This window comes from Struthio camelus, chromosome 2 (assembly GCF_040807025.1).
Source record: "Struthio camelus isolate bStrCam1 chromosome 2, bStrCam1.hap1, whole genome shotgun sequence".
Lineage (NCBI taxonomy): Eukaryota > Metazoa > Chordata > Aves > Struthioniformes > Struthionidae > Struthio > Struthio camelus.
Window position 1 is genome coordinate 96,175,768 of NC_090943.1, and position 15,799 is coordinate 96,191,566.

Here is a 15,799-nt window from a genome sequence, read left to right on the forward strand (position 1 = left end):
AGTAAAAAGAGATTGAAATAGAATTTGCTAGTGACCTGAAAGTATTCTTGCTGCATAAATTACATCCAATCAAGACACAGCAACTGTAATTCCAGAAACTATATGTCTCCATCCTGACCTGAACAACAGTGGTCTTTTTGTTTTTTTTAAACAGAAAGAATCTCACATGTTGGTCTGTAAGCTTCATTTTCTTTATATGATTCAAAATTACTGAGTAAAAGCATAACTGTATTAGAATATTCGAGCAGGGGGGGTATTTGTTTGCTTCTGCAAAACACCCCTGGATTTCAAAAACAGCAAGTCTTTGCTTCCAGCCTTGGCCAGCTCTTCACCTCTCTCATATAATACGCACGCATGCGCACACACACAAAAACACAACAGACCATCCTCCAACGCATATACCAATTCTGCAAGATGTTTGTACTTCAAGTTATTAGGTAAGGTGACAACTGAAACCCAAGAACTGAAAAAAAGAAGATATCATATTTACAACCCTGATTTTTGCTATACCAAGCTAGATGATTAAATATACCAGATACAACCAGCACCCAGCAAAATAAAGGAAAGCACGATTATGATCAATGCCTTTCTCCCTGGAACCAAAGCTCAACATACTCAGTTGTGCCCATTGAAAGTTTATAGCAGCATGCCCACAGAGGGGCCCTGTCCTACAACTTCTATCTCACCTCTCCAGCAAGGAGCACAGTCCTTATTTCCCATGCCTTCTCCTTACCATTGCACAATGCTCTTTGGACTGCTCAGAAACCCTTTGGGGGACTAAGTCATACTTTCCACAGCTTTCGCCCAAGGTTTTGTTTGGGAGTCAAGTCAATGTGCACCTTGGGAAGTTTCTCTGCCCCCCCCAGGGAAGTGTTGTGGCAACCCGGCCAGGTTTAGTACCATCAGCGGCCTCCCCAGGGGTCAGCAAAAGTCCCGGGGTTGGCCTTCAGGGACATGGCCCTGCCTGCATTTTGCTTCACAAGCCACTCCAACACATGCAAGTTCATGGAAGTTTCCAGTTCACTTTGGAATGCCAGAACCCTTTCTTCAAAGAAATAATTTTGACTACAAGGAATTACCAAAAAAAAAAAGTGACAGACTTTATTACACCTTCCTTTCTGCCTTCCTACATATTCTTCTGAAAAAAAGTATTCCGCATACCATCTCTTCTATCAGCTACCAGTAGAAGCTACAGAAAGAGCCCTGTTTTCTTCTGTCCATTTTCTCACAGGGTGCAGATCCAACACTGCAATTTACCTACCCACAACAGACTGTAAAAGCATTTCTTGCAACCCTTTAAATTTCTTCTCTATTCAAGCTCTGTTGGCCTGAGACTTTCCCATGGTTACTCTCTCTTCAGCTATGTGGAGCAAGACACTTTCCTCAAAAGGCAAAGTACATTGGCTAAAAGCTTTTTGTAACAGGGAGCATAACCCAAAGGAGAAACCACCACTCAGAAAAAATATATACATAAATATATATTTTTTTTTTATTTTAACTTCATTAGTTTTTTAAGTTGTGATACCAGTTTAAACACTATGCAGCCCAGGCTAGGCTTGTAAAGAAAGGTCCAGAGCTCAGCCCCAGCCTGTACTGACTGGGCTACATGGGGCTGTCGATCCCCCAGGATGGGGATCCTCTAAGGACTTCCATCACCCTCCAGGACTGTCAGAAGCAAAACTAGTAAGGAATCAACTGTAACTACAGACAAACTAAAGGAACAACCCCTTTTCACAGTTTTATATAAATGCAACACGTAGCTCACATACCTGAAACCCTCTAAAGCAGCACCTCTCACCCTTCATGTGGCCAACTCTTCTCCGTGAGGCACTAGGGCTGCTCCCTGTCTCAGTTAAGGCAGGTGCTCTCTCACCCACCCACTCATCACCCAGGTGCTGCTCCTTCCCCCAGCCCTTCCCCTCTGTCCATACCCTCCCTCCCATCACGCAGCTGGGACACTAAAGCCTGTCCTGCACGGAGTCAGGAGAGACTCCACCAAAAGTGGGGTTTTTTTTAATCAGTTCTGTACTTGTGTAAGTCCCGCAAGGGTCTCACACTTCACCAGCGCGGCACACCTACCTAGTTGGGAACTATTACTCCAAATGTTTCCTAGCCAACTGTACTTTTCCTCTCTCCTCAGATCTTATCTCACAATATGAGAATACTTCTTTTCATTTTATTGGAAGTTGTCCAAAGTGTCGTGAGGCCAGATAAATTGTATTCTTCCTCCTTAAATCTTAACAGTTTTGTCACTACGCTATTGATGTTTGAAATATTCCATGTTTAAACAAACACAAATATATCTAAAAATTTGCATAATATATCCTGAACCCTATGGCAATGACAAAATTCAATCTACCTAAATCCTCCAATAAAGCTAAGGCAAGCAGTTGTCTTATTTACATTAAAAATACAAGTAAAAATTTTAGTTTTCCATATTGATGAGAACCAACAGCCTTTCTGCAGATAAATGAAGTGTATCTTTTCTGTCTGCTATGGAGAATAGCCACGGTCCAGATCAGATTTTCTAAAGAGCTTCTAATGCATAAGAAAAAAATGAACGAGAGGAGACTCTGTACAGAAAGCAGAAAGGATTGCAGTTTTGGTTTCCTTTAAATATAGAAACTTAATGACTGGGCTTCTTTTCCTAAGATGATACTAAATAGCAGCTCTAAATATTTTTATATAGTGCTTTTTTTTTTATTATTCTTTCCCCCCCCCCTCTTTTTCCACAAGCAGTCTAGGACTTTTTGAGACTTGAAAACAAAGACCTTCATATGGCTACCTTAAACCATGCAAAGTTCACAAATAATATCAACGTAGAACGACATTAAGAATGGAAATCTAGACATACATGAAGGATGTACAGTAAGTAGCAGAAAGTTTATCCTCAATAAGCAAGAAAATTATGAGTAGATCTTTATTTAAAAAAAGTCAGAACCAGTAAAATAAGACTGTGTTTATTGCTTCTTTTATCTCTGTTTGTCAATGAAAAGGATAACAAGTGATTATTTGTTCAGATTTCTATTTTGCTCTAAACTAGGGCAGCCAGCTCAGCACTTTTCTTAAGATTATGCATACTTGTCTGCCCTACATATGGTATCGACACGAACCAATCAGATGAGTTGATATACACAGCAAAAGCAACTATTTTCATGTCATTCTTTTCAGCTATAAATAAGAAACATACAAAATAGGTAATAAAAGATCAGATTTTAAAAAACTTTAAAGTTTTCTTTGCAATTTCAATAGTTCACTAAGGAAGCCAACCATTTCCTCATCATTGGATTAACATTTAATCTAGATTAATGAAATTATTTCCTCTTCAATAAGTTAGTTTCTCCACATTCCCTTTTTGTACATCGTTCACAACAAATAATAACAAGAAAACAGATCACTTTCCCCATCCGATAGACTTTCACAATACCGGGATGCAACCACGGTCCAGAAAGAAGCTTTAAGTCAAACCTTTAAAAGCATATGAAACAAAAGGATTCCTTGAATTTTTAAATGAAATATTTCTATTTCTTCTCTCCCATATACAAACTGTAAAGAACATACTTTGTTACTCTTCGGAGATGAGAGGTTAAATAAAACAATGTTGTTTTCTTGAGCTGAATTCAAAATAGTAACATATCTTTAAACAGAAAGTCTCTTACTTGAAAAATCATAATTATAGAAAATGCTTTGTTTAAACTGTTTTCACTTTTTTCCCCCGAGAACTTAATTAGTCTGATTTTTTAGAGTTGCTAAGCACTCCTAGTCCCAATGAAGTCATGACCTTGAAAAATATAACTCTGAAAATAAAAATATTTTCATGTTCCAATTTTCTTCTACATTTCACACACATTACCAAACCATTAATAAGGCACTTCTATCAGATTACACCACTCAAAACTATTGGTAGGCATCAACAAGAAGGCAAAGACAACAACTAGAATGTTAGAAAGCAAATTTCTTTAAAATAAAAACAATGCTCTTCATATTTTGATGTGCAAGACAATATTTTTGCAACAGCTGGGAGAGGAGCCTACCTTATATTAGCTGCGGGACCTCGATGTCAGATGAGAATATAATCCAAATGGTTCTAAGCAGCGGTGCCCACAATATTCTCCAGTTTTGGCAAGAGCCTCTTCCACTTCTTCCAGTAGCTCAGTAACTCATGTACGAATCCCAACCATTAAGATGTTCAGTAGCTTTGTTGTACAGTGCGTTCCACGTTAATCACCACTGAAGAATCCAAAGTTGTATTCCATCATTCAGCGAATAATGCAATATGGCACCTAGCACAGACCGATGCTTTGGCAACCTTCCCATTTTCCTGACGATCACGATTTGACCTGTTCAAGTAATAGGAGGAAGTTTTAATTTAGCACAGGAACTCTGGCACACCACTCGAGGACTAATATACAAAGTTACATTCTTCTGAATAATTTTGAACACGTATTTCTTTATAGATTTAGACAAGTTCCAAACTCAAAGCCTAGTGATGGCATTTCATTTACAAAAACGTCACCACTCTGGAGTGTTTACCGAGGAATGGAGCTGGATACTGTCATTCTTGTACTTTCAGCACTTTAAGAAAAAGGCTTTCATATTTCTCTACACATCGTGCAGTCTTACATTACAGAAAGCACTGAAACGCCAGAAAGAAAGGTTGTACAAAGGCTCTTCAACTGGCCTGGCAGATATTTTAAAACCGAAGAAAAGAATGAGTCTACAAAAAGTGGAAAGTAGCAAAAATAAAGCTTGTCTACCCCTCTGAAGGAAATATGTAAAGGTGGTGGAGGGGAGAACTAACGGCCCTGTCTACAGAAATCTCTTCTCCACCCTTAGCCCCAGCACCTCCAGTAGCAGGAATGCTGGTGTAGCCAGGGCAGTGGCAGCAAATGCCAGACTTGGGAAACAACAAGGAACCCAACAAGGAACAGGTAACACAACAACCAAACCCACCACGCCTGTCTACACTTGCGTTCCTGCTGTACCATCGCTTCAGAAGTACCACCAGCAAATTTTTATTAAGGTTGAGAAGAGGAATATGAGGAATAGAGAGACATGTTTAAGTATTCTGCACAGCAGTGAATAACGATATGAGAAACCGCGTTGGGTCTGCCAAGCTGGAGCGAAGAAAAGAAGAGCGAGCAAACTTCTGTATCGGGGACGAGGGAGAGGATCTGCAATAAACTTTTAGAGATTGGAGGATGCATGTCCACAGAGATAAAGACAAGAAGAAAGGAGAAGATGAATACTGGTGGATGTACAAGAATTTTTGTTTCTAGTTCTGTGCGCATAACGGATTAATGTGCATGTATGACAGACCAAGAAAGAATAACTCTGGAAGAGGGAATCAGAAAAAACCTACATGTTCGCTTGGCATCGGGGAATCCGAGCGTATCTGCGCATGCAGTTGAGGACACATAAAATGAAAGGTCCAGGCAAAAGAAGTTTTTCATGGGAAATGCAAGCAACCATATAGGTGGAAGAATAGGTGGGAAAGGACCAGCAAAGGAGGAGTGTGACAACAGAGAGAGATTGCAAAAGTAGAAACTTCAGAAATTTTAAAGAGGAGACTAGATCTCCCCGAGAGAAGATAGAGGAGAAGTAGAGGGAGAAGAAAAATGGGCAAAGTAGGAAAAGAAAGTAGCGCAGGAAAGGGAAAGCAGTGGACTGGGATGAAAAAAGAGGAAAAGTGGCATTTGTAATACAGTGTAGGAAACGTGGAAAAGGGAATAAAAGGACCCTAAACGAATCACATAGAGCGGAGGGCAAGCACGAGAATTAGGAGAAGTGCGAAGCAGACAAGAGTAAGTTTTGAGAAGTTGCGACGCTTAATCTAGAAAGCGCAAACACGCAGAAGAATATAACAAAAAACAAGGCGACGCTCCCTTTTTTCAAAGGGATGAAGCAGGCTGCGCTGGGTGAGGGCAGACCAAGCGAGGTCGGGCCAGCCTGGACAGACCCTTCTCCCCGTCCCCCTCCACGGCGAGCAACGCGTTCAAAAGGACAAAATCCTCCCCCTGCGGTCCCTCCCTTCCTAAAATTTCGCCCTCCTGCGCACCTTGCCGAGCCCCCTGCCCCGGGAAGCTCTGTCAGCAGCGGCGTGAGGAGCTGCCCGCGTTGACCCCGCCGGCCCCCCCAGCCCCCTGCCCACCCCGCTCCCGACGTTTCCCTGCCAGCTCCCCAAGTTTCTCCCGTGTCCAGCTTTTCTCTGTCCCAACGCTTTAAAACATATCCCACCTCGGGAAGCTCTCTGCACCCACTCCTCATGCCCCCCCCCACAAGGAACAAAATTAATACAATAAAATAAAATGCAAAGCAGGCCAAATGAGCTTCCGCGTGGAGGCGAGACCCCTTCTGATTATGTCCCGCAGCCCGCATTATGTAAGCTAAGGCAGAATGACTGAGTTACCCTCCCAAAATAATACCTGCATGTGCCCTGGAAAGTACAAAGAAAAAGCCTCAGCTGGCCCGTAACTCCCCGGAGCCTCCCTCCTCTTCGCACTCGCAGCCCACAGCGAAGCCGGGGTGGGGGGGGGGGGGGGGGACAAGGGAGCAGAGAAAGAACAATAAACCAGAAGCCCACACGTACCTTCTCCTTTCTCCAAACTGCGAAAACACATTTCCTTACGAGCCTACAGCGGGGCTGTTTTGTTTTTTTTTTTTTTTTTAAGCGGGTGGGAGAGCTTGGAGAAAGTTGAGGAAATCTCTCTGGCTAAAAGTTGCCGCCGATGAGATAAGCCGCGCGCGAGAGATGGAGAGTTCATCCGAGTTTCTCCTTTTGTTCAAGTTCCCCGAGCAGACAAAGAGCCCGCAGCGGCGGCAGGTCCCCCCGCGCCCCCCCTCCCTCCCTCCCTCCCTCCCCCGCCCGCCCGCCCGGCCCCGCGGAGCCGCCGCGGCTGCCCAGGGCCCGCGCTGCCCCCGCCCGCCCCCGCCGCCCCCACGGGCGGCCGGCACCGCAACTTTCCCTCTTCTCCATCCCTCCTTATCCCCCCCCGCCCAGCCCGTCTCCAGTTCAAAACTTCCCTCGAACTGAACCTCCCAGAAAGGGAACAAAAAAAAAAAAAAAAAAGAAAAAGAAAAAGAATCAAGGCGGGTGAAGGGGGGTGGGGGGGGGGGAAAGGGAGAGAAACATCTCTCAAATCATTATTTCCGGTAGATGCACCTCTTTGTTTGGATTCCCCGGACTGTCAGTGAGAACAATCCGCTGGGTATCTGGTTTCGGTCAGTTTGATCTCCCAGAAAGAGACAGACAAACGCAAGATGTGAAGAAAAAGAAAAACAAGTTTAAGAAAGAAAAAAAGAAAAACCTCCGGAGTTGCGAAACGAACCCTTTTTTTTTTTTTTTTTTTTTTTTTTTGCACGGACACGGGAAGTACATAAACAAACAACTGAAGGGAAATTTGGGAAGACTGTTGCTTCTCCTCCCCCCGCCCTCCTCCCCGTCGCACTTCTGCAGGGACGAGAACAAAAAAAAAGCCCCCCCCCAGACCCCCCTAAAGAAGAGCTCCTGGCCGCCAGCTCCGCCACCAACGCTGCGGCCAGCCCCTGGCATCCCTACCTGTTGCGTAAAGCGCAAAGATGGGGCCGACCGCATCCGTCCGAGAGAAACCCAACGGGAAGGAGGAGCCGCCCGGCCCCGCGGCCCCTTCACCTGCCCTCCGGCCGCCCGCCCGCCGCGCCGCCGCCAGCCACTGCGCTGCCCCGGGCGGAAACCGCGCGGCCCCCCACGCCCGCACCCCTGCGCCGGGCCCGGCGGCGGAGCCGGCGCCGTGCAGCCGTCGGGGCGCCGGGCCCCGCCGAAAGTTTGGCGCAGCGCAGCACGGCGCGGGGTGGGGTGGCGTGTCGGCCTCGCACCGAGACAAAAGAAACGCGGAGCAGAGCTGCAACTCACCTTAGGCGGGGGGAAGAGCGCCTTCCGCCTCCCTCCTCCTCCTCCTCTTTCCCCCCGGGCCCAGGGGATGGACCCCGCCGCCGGTCGGGGTGCGGGTGCGCCCCGGCTCAGCCTGGCCAAGGCCCTCTGCCCTGGCAGCACAAAGGCGCGGGGGGAGCGCCCCCGCCTCTCCCCTCCCCGGCCCGCGCCCAACTTGCGGGGACCGACCCCGCTCCGCAACTTTCCAGCTCCGCACGTCGGGGCGGCCGCGGCGGGGCCCGGCGCCGGCGGGGAGGTCCCTTGGTGTGGGGGTGTGTGCGCACACGCGGGCGGCGGCTGACCGGGGGAGGGGGCGTGTGCGTGCGCGGTGCGGTGCGGTGCGCTGGGCTGGGAGCGCGTGTGCCCGCGGTGCAGGGGTATGTGTGGGGAGCGTGCGCTGGGAGCGCACACGTGCCCCCTGTGTTTTGGGAGTGTGCGCTGGGAGGGTGTGTGCCCGTGGAGCAGGGGTGCGCGCTGGGTGCGGGTGTGCACCGTGCAGGTGTGTGCACTGGGAGCGTGCGTTCCTGCGGTGCGGGGGGGTGTGTGCGCTGGGAGTGCGTGCGCTGGCAGCGTGCGCACGCGGTGCGGGGGTGTGCGCTGGGAGTGTGCGTGCCCAAGGTGCAGGGGTGTGCAGTGGGTGGGGGTGTGCGCTGGGAGTGTGTGCACTGTGCAGGTGTGTGCATTGGGAATGCGTGTGCCCACAGTGCAGGGGTGTGTATAGGGAGTGTGCGCGCTGGGGGTGCGCGTGCATTGGGCGTGTGTGTGTGCCCGCAGTGCAGGGGTGTGGACTGGGTGAGGGCGCGCACTGGTAGTGTCTGTGCGCCGTGCAGCCGTGTGTGCATTGGGAGTATGTGCCCTGGGAGCGTGTGCGCCAGCAGTGCAGGTTGTGTGTATTGGCAGTGTGTGCAGCAGGAGTGTGAGCACTGAGCACTGAGTGGGGGGGGGGTTGCCCACAGTGCAGGTGCCCGAGGGTTTACAGCATCACTGAGCACCATCCTCCCCCCCTGCAGTGCCCCCAGCCATCAAGCCCCTTTCAAGCAGGCAGATGGGCCCAAAACATGCCCCAAGTACAACTTGCTTTCTTCTTTCTTAATTTGAGGAAATTACAGCAGATTAGTGATTAATAGCACCTCTTCCCCCCCACCCCCCCTCCCGCCACCTCCAATAGGGCTGGATTTTTGATGTTAGAAAATAAAGGGAGGAAGATCTGGAGATGTGGTTCTGAGAACAAGAGAAAACGGGACAAGAAGGGCACAGTGAGGCAAAGCACTATTTATCCTTTGCTGTTCCGTTGATAAGTCCTGCAGCCCCTGGTCCCCTCTATCCCTTCCTTTTTCTCTCCAGTTCACTCTAATTTCATGCTAGCAACCCAGCCTGTCCATCCAGTTCCTCTCCTCCTTCCTAGCTTTCCAAATGTTGGGGCTTTCCTTCAAACCATTCCCTGCTACCCAATGCGGTCAAACTCCACATCTGGTTCTTCACAGCATTTTGTAACTCCCCTGCCAGGATCAGCTTCATCTTCCTGCCCCACGGAAAATGCCCTCAGCTCTTCCCTTCCCACACAACTCTCCACCCCAGTTTCACCTGGGTCTTTTCCGGCCATAGGCTGTTCCCTTCATCTGCCCAGGGATCAGCTGTAGTCAGAGTGGTACCCTAATCTGCGTGTGATATACTTTGCTGCAGAGCACAGGAAGACATCACATCACTTCTCTCTCACTTTTCATTCATTCTAGCATGAAAGCAAGAGGACACTACCTGATGACAGTACATAACGCAGTATAACATAAGGCATTTGAGATGCCTTCCTGCATTCATTCTTCTTCATCATTCCTCTCACTTTACTTTCCTCCTCTGCCCCTCTGTATTACATGTTCTAGTGCAACTTTCATAACATTTTTATAGTTCCCTTCTAAACAGATAATTTCTCCTTTCCCTCCATTTGCTTTTCCATCAATCCTAGATTTTTGTTCTCTCAGTCTGCGCTATCTCCATCCTTCATTTACTCATTTTTCTTTTTCCACCTCATCAATATTGTTTTAATGACCCTTCAGTTTCATGGGAGAAGGGAACATTAACTGCACTCTCGCCCTTCCTTTACATCCATCCTTATTTTCACTCAGCCTTTCACATTTTCATTCTGCTTTTAGTGACACACATTGATCTTCAACCAATATCTATTCTTCTGCTAACACACATGTAGTCTTCTGCCGGGCCTCTTTTCCGTATGACCCCAAATCCATAAAGCATCTAATGAGGGCCTACTCTTGGAAGCATTTTCTGGGATAAGAAGAAGCTGCAGAGGTAGCTTTTGGTTTCATGCATTTTTAGGGAAGATCCAAGATACCTTCCATAAAGATATCGCTTAACTGAAAATTTGTGACAAAGGTGACTTGTCCCAGTGCCTGTCTGTTGACTTGGAGTTTGGGGGGAAAGGGAAATAGGATCACATATGTCCACTTCTCCCTCTGCCTTTGGAAGTCGGAGAGTGAAAGTTTCTTTAAAATTCCATATTGCAATTCCCTACTAAAAATTGCATTTAAACAGGATATGTCTCTACCTTTTTACTCTAGCATGAAGGATAGAGATTAACTAATCGTTGGACGAGAAGCCACTGGTTGCCAAGAGTCCTATGATAGTGACCTGATTATATCCAATATGCTCAAAGAGAAGAAAGTCGGAGTTGATAATATGTAGTTAAAGAGCTAATTGACCAAGGATGAGAAAAATTACTAGCAAAATTGATTGAAAGGAGAAAAAAGTCAGAAATATTTCAACAATTCCTATTTCTGTTAGAAGAGAGTGTTTGAAGGATAAAAGGCCATATGCAGTCAAGACAGGAGTAAATTTGGTTAAATCCCGTTATGCTTCCATTGGCCAGGTGAAGGCAAGCATTAAGCATTAAAAAATAATACACCACAACTAGGAAGAAAAGTTAAAGCCGTCATGGAAAAATTCACCTCTGGAAGGGATGGAATTCAAATAATTTTACTGTGAGGAATAAAGTGTCTCCCAGCAATGCTCACAGGCCTGTCAGTAGAGATAGTAACACTATTAACTATGATACAAAGGGTACTAACAACGACATCTGTGTTCTGCAAGTGGAAAGACAAATCCTGTATGCAGATGATGCCCACTCTTTGGTCTGTTAGCAGTTGAAAAGGCTTTTGGACAGCACCTAGTTCTGATTAGTGTTAAATCCTTACCCCCGGCTACCTTGCACCCTAGTGTCAGAAAAGACTTGAGATCTATGTCACACCACTATTCAGTTTAATAAATCTTGGAAAGTCACAGAAATGATGGGAGTCTATTGCTAATGTTGTGCCAGTAAGAAAAAAGGGCAAGTAGGATGACCCAGATAACAGTACTCTGTTTTGCCTGACATTGGCCCCCTGTACAATAACGGAAAGCCTGATGCAGGATTAAACTCAAAGAGAACTAAGCGTAGGAATAATGCTTCTAACACGGTGCCTGTTCATCTTTATTTCTCCTCTTTGCCTTTGAGCACAGGTGCCACTGCAGCTGCAGGAGGGATCTGAGTGCAGATCTACTGACAGCTCCACACGCTAATGTCTGGCTTGAAGAAGGTCACCGTGGCGAAGAAATTGCTCATAGCGCACTAACATTTAAATGTTTCCAAATGATAGGAACCTAGTGTTTCCCGGCTTCCAAATTTTGGAGACAGCTGGCTTAAACTGCCTATGTTTTAGTTTTCACATTCTTGATCCTCATCCCCCACCCCAACCCCCGCACAACCAGATTCTTTTTAATCCTTTCCATCTCAGAGATGCTATAACTTTATATTCTGCTTCCCAAACCTCCTTGAGGAAAAGTTTCGGTGAAATTTACTCTACACAAGTTCAAGACTTTTAAGACCAGAAAAGATTATTAAATCATCTAGTTTGACCTTTCATATAACTGGACAGAGAATTTAATCCAGTTTCTCCTGTATTTACCTTAGTGGGATATATTCTTCCAAAGTCTAACTTCCAGAAGGGAATTCCATTTTGTTAAAACATCGAGTGATATTGAGTCAACCACCTCCTTTAGGAACTAAGTCAACAACAATCCTTACCATTTAAAAGGACAACAACAAAAGCTGTGCTTCGCTTTGAATCAAAATTTGTTTGGCTTTGACTTCCAGGTTTTTTTTTTTTTTTAATGTCTTGCCACCACATTAAATTAGTGCAGAGCTAATTTTATAAATGGGGGTTTGAAAGCAAGACTGGCTGCACAGGACAGGAAACCTTCCTGCAGAGATAATACACTTAGAGGATTGTTTTAATCTCTTTGAAGGATTACATACATTAACTTGTTTAGGTTCTATTACATTTACTGAGAAAACACGCAATTGCTTGAAGTTCACCAGCTGAGAGTTTTTTTCAGGCTGTGACAATGCTATTCAGCATTTGGTTACCCCATGAATAGCAATGGTCACTTCAAACATGTCGGTGCCATAACGGTGGTATGAAGACCGGCCCCCCACAACCCAACATTTCATGTGGATGCTAAACAGATAAACACAAAAGACAGCCCTACCCGTAACAGCCTGCAGCACTGACGATGCCATTCATATCTCATGCTCTCTTCCCATTACATTTCCTATATGTGGCTTTTGGACTTCTAGTACAAGATTTGCTGTGTTGGAAAAGCAAAGGGTCCAAAAGTACATGGCTTTTACAGACCAAACAGCCATTGACCAGATGCCTGCTTTTCAGGAGGCTGGATCTGAAGACCCTCGTAATGCTTTCTGAGCTTTGTTCCTAGCTGCGTAGAAAAAATCCAAATGATATGACACCTATTCAACCAGTACAACAGAGCACCCTGGAAGAGCAAACTGCTCATCACCTTGCAAGAGCATCTGCACATTTTGACTTGCTTGTGGATGTTGCCATATGTAAGAAGGCAGGCAATACAGTAAAAGAGAGACAAAAGGTGGTCTTTCAGCAGGCAATTCAGAGCACCTTCTGTTTTTGCTGTCCTAGCAATTTTATGCTTTCCCTTCCATTTTTATAGCAGCATTTTTTTTCTCACATGGGCACTGGTTTTGCAGTTAGTTTCTTTTTTAGGAGTACGAGTCAAATCATGAGGTCAATCCACTCCTGTAAATGTAAAGATCAAGACAGACAAGCGTGAAAATGAAAGAATTGTTTTGGCATGGACATATTATTGTCTGGAGACACGTACTCAGCAAATTCATAGGATGTTTATTTTGGAAATGCAAATACTGGAAACATTCACATTAAAAAAAAAAAAGCAACAGTATTCCAAGATGATAGAAAAAACATGAGTTTTCCAGCCTTGCATTCCTTTAAGTCACCTAAAGGCTGTTCACAGCATCCATACTCTAGCGGAAAATATCATTTGCATTTGATTCTCAGCTACCTACATTTTTGTTATGTTTTCCCCTAAACCAAATAAAGGGTAGCAAAATCCTCTCTGATCTTCTTCTCCAGTGTCCATCTCGATCAAGCCAAGGAAAGTCTTTGTTCAGACTCTCCATTAAGATAACTTCTTCTTTAGGTACATACACCAGAGCTTCTTTTGTCACCTCCCTCTATTGCTTTTTATTCTTTTTTGTTCCATTTTCCCCACCCTTTTAATCTGGCAGACCAGTAACAGGACCTGGCACCATTTTAACTGTTCCTACCACTTCTTTCCCAGTATCCTAAGGATAGTCTAATAGATCTTGTAGAAACTGAGAATTTCTCAAGAAATAGATAATTCCCAAACAAATTCAAATAAGGGTTTCATGTAGCAGTATATTCTTATATAGCAATAAGATGGAATTCAGTTGCTACTCTGCTCAAGGGAAGATATTCATTAGGAAAAATGAAAGAGTTAAACAGGTCTATTTTATTTTTCCTGGACAGGGAAAAAAGATTATTTTTTCATATTCATGTTCCCATCCCGTGTTTCCATGTTCCCATGCTGCTTTTCCACTTATTTAATTATCCTCTCTGTCTAGACACAACTATGATTATTACTATAATAGCCCTCTATTATAGTCAAAATAAGACTAAATCTTGGAAGTTCTGATTTCAGCCTTACTTTCTTCTTTCAGAACGTAAGTTTTAAAACATTAACTTAGAATTCTTACTGAAATTTAGGAACTATTTGAGATACAGCAGGGTTAGGTATAGCTATAGAAATCAGATACTGCAGACTCCGTAATACACATTACTTTTCAAAATTGTCAAAAAATGCAATCTTTCTTTGTTTTGAGCATAAGAATAACATTCTGAACATATTGTTCATACTATGTATTATTCTCATCTTTCGACAATATTAAAGCTATTTTTGTTGCAACTTCTAGTTGCTTTTCAACTAACTTAATTATCCTATCTTACACTGAAAAAGTTAACCTTTCTATTCAATCTCTTCTTTTAAGAACTATTGACAAATGTATTGGTCTGGAATCTTAGTCAATATGACCTCTTTGGTTCATAAATTTGTTCAAACAGTTAGCTGAATATTCCTGAAGCACAGAGACTGTAAAATCCTTGTCTTTCACTCACCCATATAGAGAACACAAAAGACAATGCCAGGAAAGCGACCTGAGCCCTACTTATAGCTGTGATCTTGGTCTGGATTAATAGTGCATTGTGTGCCTTGTTATTGTATCAAATACCCCACTGTAGCTTAAACTGTCTTTGTGTCTTAACGATACAAAGATACAGATAGATGGACAGCTCATAGGCAAGGTTTTGGAGGTTGGCCCAAAAAATCTCGTAGGGGACTTCCCCTTCTCCCCAGATGTTGGCAGTTTTCCAAAAACATGCACTTCTGCTTTATGTGACTGAGGTGCAGTTACAGTCTGTTTGCAGCCCACCAAAAAAAAAAAAAAGATACTGCATGCTGTACACGTGAAGGGGTAGAAGAAAGAATTGACCAGGAGACCCACAAAGCTTTTCCTGACTCTCTGGGCACCCCAAAGAGCAGGCAAGGGCTTCTCGGGGCACTGGGCTGCCTGGCCCACCACAAGGCTGCTCCGTGAAGCCCGTGCAGACCTGCACGAAGCAGCCCTTGCACTCTGCAAAGTGCATGCTCCTGGCCACAGAGCTTTGGTTTTGGCCTATGTGAGTATGGAACTCCCATATCTATACGTCTTTTGAAGTTTTGAGCCTTTTCATGTGGAAATACACATGAGAGCTAAACCTTCCAACAAAAATGGGGACATATACTTGCCGTCATGAAGGACGGTGCAAGAAATATCAAGGTCACCTCAAGCACACAAATACTGTACTAGGTCTAGCTTAAACAGCATAGTAAATATAGACATGAGATAAGCTAACTGTCTGGCTTTCCATTTGCCAGTGACCTCTATTACTCCTCTTTGGTCCTTTGCCTGTGACCTCTATTACTGTCCTGTTGGTCCTCTGGGTCAATGTGATTACCAGTCTCAGCACTGCCACTGCTCTCAAATTTGGCAAATGAGACCTGATTTTGAAAGTTGCAACCTTATTTTGTTCATTATTTCCTCAAAAAGTTGTGCCTTTGACTAATACAAAAATATTTGCTTTCAGTGATAGATCCACATTAATGAAAGTATAGCTCAGAGTCTTACTAATTTGTTATCCTTTTGTCGTGTTTATGTAACATGATAATTTACCCTGCTAACGTTTTTCAAAGCATATGGTGGTTTTAGGAAGTGTTGTACAAAACCAGCCTCTGGAGGAGTCCCAGTCCTGAGTGAGGCTCCCTGGCACTGCAGAAATACACGTAACAACATGGTCAGTCCGCTAAAAGTTGACTTTATCCCTGTATCTAGTGATTTAGTAGACAGGATATATGGAGAGTCTCAATGAGATATTGCTTATGCTCCCTCAGGAAAGTTGAGCTGCTACGCTAGTCTACAGTGGTAAAACAGGAAGTTAGGTGGTTTTCCTTAAA

At 44.7% G+C, this 15,799-nt stretch overlaps 1 long non-coding RNA gene across 4 annotated transcripts in view; it reads right to left on the reverse strand.

Moving 5' to 3' along the window:
* Positions 1-8,062, reverse strand: part of LOC138065966 (uncharacterized) — a 270,768-nt gene extending 262,706 nt beyond the window's left edge. For 2 of the 4 annotated variants that reach the window (XR_011139032.1, XR_011139030.1), the window contains exons 1-2: positions 6,590-6,813; positions 4,035-4,340 (exon numbers count right to left, since the gene is read on the reverse strand). This is a non-coding gene — a long non-coding RNA (uncharacterized lncRNA). Of the gene's footprint in view, positions 1-4,034; positions 4,341-6,425; positions 6,520-6,589; positions 6,814-7,891 lie in introns of those variants that run through there. The other 2 variants (XR_011139033.1, XR_011139031.1) reach the window with 2 other exon arrangements.
* Between the last annotated feature and the right edge of the window lie 7,737 nt (positions 8,063-15,799).